Source organism: Elgaria multicarinata, chromosome 4 (assembly GCF_023053635.1).
Source record: "Elgaria multicarinata webbii isolate HBS135686 ecotype San Diego chromosome 4, rElgMul1.1.pri, whole genome shotgun sequence".
NCBI classification, from domain to species: Eukaryota; Metazoa; Chordata; class Lepidosauria; order Squamata; family Anguidae; genus Elgaria; species Elgaria multicarinata.
Window position 1 is genome coordinate 644,196 of NC_086174.1, and position 6,302 is coordinate 650,497.

Consider the following 6,302-nt stretch of genomic DNA (forward strand, 5'->3'; position numbering starts at 1 on the left):
CTGCCTGGCAGGACCCTGGTCTCTCTGTCTGCTGCTTCTGCTTCTATCCCTTCTGCTTTGCCCCTAGGCGGATCCCCTGCCTTCCTGAACACCACACGCCCTGGCTGGCTCCTGCTTCTCTGGAGAGGGCCGGGAGGCTTGCGCAGGGCCATAGGAGATAGTTGCTGCTTCCTGCCCAAATGGGGTGGGTGGGGGGACACCAATGATCTCTGTCTTGCTCCCCGGTTCACCTGCCAAGTGAGGGTGCAGGCCAAGTCACTTCCCTGCTGGCTTCTGCTCCCCATCCAGAAATGTAGCACAGCGGCTGCGCTACATCACAGCCGTGCAAAGGGAAGGCATAGAAAAGAACAGTGCATTAAAGCAAGCAAGCGGCTGGTGCTAAATAACGGAACAATGGAATATTCCTTTCTGCTTGCTCATTGTGGCTCCATCAAAATGTGTTTGACTTCAAGGGGAGCTTAACAATGCCCACAATGCTGTGCACAGACAACAAAATGAGTATGTGGGCAGATCTTTGCAAAGGAAGTGTTTGTTCATGCGCGTGCAGGAGGGGGTGCAGGAATGAGTCTCTTTGTGGTGGAATCACCAGGTCAAAAGAGGCCCCAGCCCCAGCTGCCCCCCCCCCCCCCCGCCTTGGCCACAGCCCCCCACTGGCCTGGAAACCCACCCACCCCTGAGAAGACAGCCTCCCCCAGGCCTTCCTACCCATGCCCTGATTACATGGGGAGCAATCTACGGGCAGGGTGCAAAGCCCTGCTGGAATCAGTTGGACCTGCAGGAGACTCGGAGGCCCAGAGGGGAGAATGTAACCAGAAGTTGCAAGGTGTGTCACGTGTCATTCGACGCCACTTGAGGATGGGCACACTGTGTGTGTGTGTGCGTGCGTGTGTGTACTAAAGGCACGTAGGTTGGCCAAAGATGAGGCTGTACCTGACACAGAAAATCTAAAGCCTGCCCCCCCAGGTGTGTGAGGTCACGATCCTGACTGTTGGAGCTGTACAACCACACTCAAGAGGCCTTCCAGAGGCAGCTGGACAACCCTCTGTCAGGGATGCTTTAGGGTGGATTCCTGCATTGAGCAGGGGGTTGGACTCGATGGCCTTAGAGGCACCTCCCAACTCTACTATTCTATGATTCCATGATCCTTACATCCTCCCGAACTGGATCTGCTGTGATCTTGTACAGCTCCCCATATAAAGAGGTTTGTGTATAGGGATGACCTTCCCCAGCAGCTTCTGAGCCGTGGGCCCCTACCACCACCACGTGGCCAGGTGGCAAGGAGAGGTGGGTTTAGGGTGCCACGAAGGGGAGTAGAGAGGCAGACAAGGGGAGGACTGTGTCCCTTGCATGGGATTTGCCTGCCTCTCTGCTCCCCTTCATGGCACCCCAAAGCCACTGCTTCTTGCCACCTGGCCACATGGTGGTCGTGGGGGCCCACGGCTCAGAAGCTGCTGGGGGCTGCAAAAGGCCTTTCTCAGGCAGTATGTAGGCACCAGTGGGCTAGAGGGGCCAAGCCCCCCCCCCCCACAGAACAAGGTGGCTTCTTCTGCTCCTCGGTCCCTATGGGATGGGAGCGCTGCATCCTTGCCACTTCCATGCTGGGTCATCATCCCCACCCCCACCCCGTCTGCATTCTCAGTACACACATGCTAAAACTAAATGGATGAACGCCACCCCTTGTACGGTTTAGGCCCACCTTGCTTTCCTTCTTCCGGCTCTTCTCCTGCTGACAGCAGCAAGGCCACTCAGCTGGGCTTTGCATCTGCGTCTCCTCCCTCAATGTTTGATCAAGAGAAGGGGAAGGGGAAGTTGGTCCGTGAAGAGCCGCCTCGCCTTTTGTACGCCTGCTTCCCCCCCCCCCTCGGTCCACACACAGAGTGGAGGGACTTGTGCAGGCTGCTCTGCCCTTTGTGGCATCCTACAAGCTCTGCAGGTGGCAGGTGGGCAGGCGGGCAGTGGCACTGCAAAGCTCAGCTCTGCTGCTCCAAGGTAGCCGGGGGGGGGGGGGGGAAGGCAGCGAGGGAGGGCCACCAGCTTTGGAGATCAATGCTGCCTCCCCCTCCTCTCTCTGCCGTGCACCACCCTTTAGTGGGGCTGCTGGCTCCTCTGAATAAGCTGGGGCGTGTTCAGAGGAGGGCAACCAGGATGATCAGGGGTCTGGAAACAAAGCCCTATGAAGAGAGACTGAAAGAACTGGGCATGTTTAGCCTGGAGAAGAGAAGATGGAGGGGAGACAGGATAGCACTCTTCAAATACTTGAAAGGTTGTCACACAGAGGAGGGCCAGGATCTCTTCTCAATCCTCCCAGAGTTCAGGACACGGAATAATGGGTTCAAGTTACAGGAAGCCAGATTCCAGCTGGACATCAGGAAAAACTTCCTGACTGTTAGAGCAGTACGACAATGGAATCAGTTGCCTGGTGAGGTTGTGGCCTCTCCCACACTAGAGGCCTTCAAGAGGCAGCTGGACAACCATCTGTCAGGGATGCTTTAGGGTGGATTCCTGCATTGAGCAGGGGGTTGGACTCGATGGCCTTGTAGGCCCCTTCCAACTCTGCTATTCTATGATTCTATGATTCTATGATTTTATGATGGGCAACTGGTGCCTCCTTCAGGCTCTCCCTGGTGGGGGATGGGCTCAGGCCTTGTTTGGGGGTTCCAGCCCTATGCTCTCTCTTTCTTCCCCATTCTTGTCCTTGTTAGAGCTGCCCCCCACCGCCCTGTATACGAACCCTCTGTCAAACCTGGGAGCACCTGGCCAAGGGCTTGTGGCAGCGAACCTCCTCTTCATGGATGTGAGCCACACCTGCCAGGTGAGAAAAGGGGGCCCTTCCAGCCACCACCTCTTTGCCTCCAGGTCCAAGTCTGGCAATATGCAGACCCTGCCTGCTACTTTCGCCATGTGCCAGGCGCCCAGGACTCCCGGCTCCTTTCCTTGCTGTCAGAAGCAGCAGTGGCAGCAGCAGCAAGTGCAGGGCTCTTACCGGTGGCATCTTCCGCACGGCAGGGGGAGGAGAGGGCAAGGAGGAGGGTAAAGCAGCTCCCAGATTAATGTGTAACTGACACAGGCAGGGTGCGGCCGGCAACAGGCAGGTCAAGGACCCACAAGGCTTCCAGCGAGGCTGACATGACGCCCTCCCTGCGTAGGGTAGGTTTGGCCAAGGCTGGGGCAAGAGGTGAATGGGAGGGGGGAGTTGGGGGGCTGCCCTCTGCTTAGGGAAGGCGTCAGCATGGGGCCTGCCTGGTGCGGAGGGGAGGGAAGAAGCCATGCTTTGACCCAGGCCGGGCCTTGCAACTGGATCCTCCCCAACTTGGGGTGGGGTGAAAGGAGACACACAGGGCCCCTACCCTGCAGGGACGTCTCCTGGGGTATGCAGCATGGATTCTCCCCTCCTCTGATGCTGTGAGAGTCAGAAAATGGCAGCATGCACAGACCTGGGACCATGGCAAGACTCCGCCTGGAACTTTTCTTTAGAGCTAGGGCCCCACACCAGATGATGTGAAAGAGGGAGAAGGGGAGCTCGCAGCCTGGGCGGAGCCAACTGGCAGCCTTACACTTCGCTGTCATGCCTGCACATGTGCAAGTGGAGCACCTGCCCCAGGTGACGGGTCACGCTCTCTGATGAAGCCAGGTCCCAAGGGAGGACAACACCTGTCGCTTGTCCACACACATGAGATGCAGTGCAACCACAGGTGAAATGCCTGTTGTAAGCAGTGGGTGGCCGGCTGGGGGAGGAGCCCTATAAGCAGCGCCCATGAGCCAAGCAGGCAGCCTTTCACAGACTCATAGAATAGCAGAGTTGGAAGGGTCCTACAAGGCCATCGAGTCCAACCCCCTGCTCAATGCAGGAATCCACCCTAAAGCATCCCTGACAGATGGTTGTCCAGCTGCCTCTTGAAGGACTCTCGTGTGGGAGAGCCCACAACCTCACCAGGCAACTGCTTCCATTGTCGTACTGCTCTAACAGTCAGGAAGTTTTTCCTGATATCCAGCTGGAATCTGGCTTCCTTTAACTTGAGCCCGTTATTCCGTGTCCTGCACTCTGGGAGGATCGAGAAGAGATCCTGGCCCTCCTCTGTGTGACAACCTTTTAAGTATTTGAAGAGTGCTATCATGTCTCCCCTCAATCTTCTCTTCTCCAGGCTAAAGATGCCCAGTTCTTTCTGTCTCTCTTCCTAGGGCTTTGTTTCCAGACCCCTGATCATCCTGGTTGCCCTCCTCTGAACACGCTCCAGCTTGTCTGCGTCCTTCTTGAATTGTGGAGCCCAGAACTGGACGCAATACGCTAGATGAGGCCTAACCAGGGCCGAATAGAGAGGAACCAGTACCTCACGTGATTTGGAAGCTATACTTCTATTAATGCAGCCCAAAATAGCATTGGCCTTTCTTGCAGCCCTATCGCACTGTTGGCTCATATTCAGCTTGTGATCTACAACAATTCCAAGATCCTTCTCATTTGTAGTATTGCTGAGCCAAGTATCCCCCATCTTGTAACTGTGCCTTTGGTTTCTATTTCCTAGATGTAGAAGTTGGTATTTATCCCTGTTAAATTTCATTCTGTTGTTTTCAGCCCAGCACTCCAGCCTATCAAGATCACTTTGAAGTTTGTTTCTGTCTTCCAGGGTATTAGCTATCCCACCCAATTTTGTGTCATCTGCAAATTTGATAAGTGTTCCCTGCACCTCCTCGTCATGGGTTCCATTGTCATGGGTTCTATTGTTGTACTGCTCTAGCAGTCAGGCAGTTTTTCCTGATGTCCAGCCAGAATCTGGCTTCTTGTAACTTGAGCCCATTCTTCTGTGCCCTGCACTCTGGGATGATCAAGAAGATGGCCTCTGGGCAACGTCTGTGGCCTGCCAGCAGCTCCTCCTCTTGGATGGGCCTTCACAACTGGGGAAGGGAGCAACTCCCAGATGGTTGCACATGGCCACCGGCTGCTCTCCAGGGGGCCCTCGCTGCCCCTGTTTAGTGGATAGAGTGGCAGTTATGGGAACTCGGGGTGGGAAAGCGACCACATCATACTTGAGTTCTTGATTTTAAAGGCAGCAAAAGCTGAGTGTAGCCAAACACGTCTGGATTTTAGGAAAGCCGGTTTTAATAAACTCAGAACTAGGATAAGTAAGGTCCCATGGCCAGTGATCCTAATGAAAAAAGGAGTCCAAGATGGGTGGGAGTTTCTAAAGTAGAATTTTTAAAGGCCCTATGACAAACAAGGAAAAAAGATAGAAGACAACAGAAGAAGCCAATGTGACTCCACAAAAGGCCTAAACTTTTGTGGAGCCACATTTTTTGTAAATTTATTTTTATTTATTTTATTTTATTTATTGCATTTCTATACTGCCCAATAGCTGGATTGCTTCGGCTATGGGGTGGTATATAAATTTAATAAATAAAATAAATAAACTCTAAACCTTAGAGATGACCTGGAAACAAAAAAGGACACACATAGGAAGTGGAAGGAAGGCCAGGCTGCAAAAGAAGAGTACAGACAGGTGGCACAGAAGTGCCGAAATGGCGTCAGGGAGGCAAAAACTGAGAATGAGCTGAGATTAGCGAGGGATGCTAAATGCAACAAAAATTCCTACTTTAGCTCAGTCTTCTCCAAAAAGCGGGTCTATGACATCCACCCACTCCAGTAGAAGTGAAGTACAAGCTGAATAGGAAGGATTGCAGCTTGATAAACAAATGGTCAAGGAACATCTGATTTCTTTGAACAAGTTCAAATCTCCAGGGTCTGATGACCCGCATCCTAGAGTAATGAAAGGGCTAGCAGAAGAACTCTCAGAACCGCTATCTATTATCTTTGCGAAATCATGGAAGACAAGTGAGGTGCTGGACAATTGGAGGAGGGCTAACGTTGTTCCTATCTTCAAAAAGGGCAAAAAGGAGGAATCTGGGACCAACAGATCAGTCAGTCTGACATCCATCTCTGGGAAATTTTTTGAGCAGATTATAATGAAGTCAGTCTCTAAGCACCTTGAAAACAACGCAGTGGTTACTAGAAGCCAGCATGGATTTGTCAAGAACAAATCTTGCCAGACTAATCTTATCTCATTCTTTGATTGGGTAACCTTTCTTGTGGACTGTGGGAATGCTGTGGATATAATATATCTTGACTTCAGCAAAGCTTTTGAGAAAGTACCACATGACATTCTGGTCAGCAAAATTGCTAAAAGTGGGCTAGATGGAACAGCTATTAGGTGGATTCACAGTTGGCTACAGAATCGGACTCAAAGAGTACTTATCAATGGAACCTTCTCAAACTGGGGGGAGGTAACAAGTGGGGTACCGCAGGGCTCAGT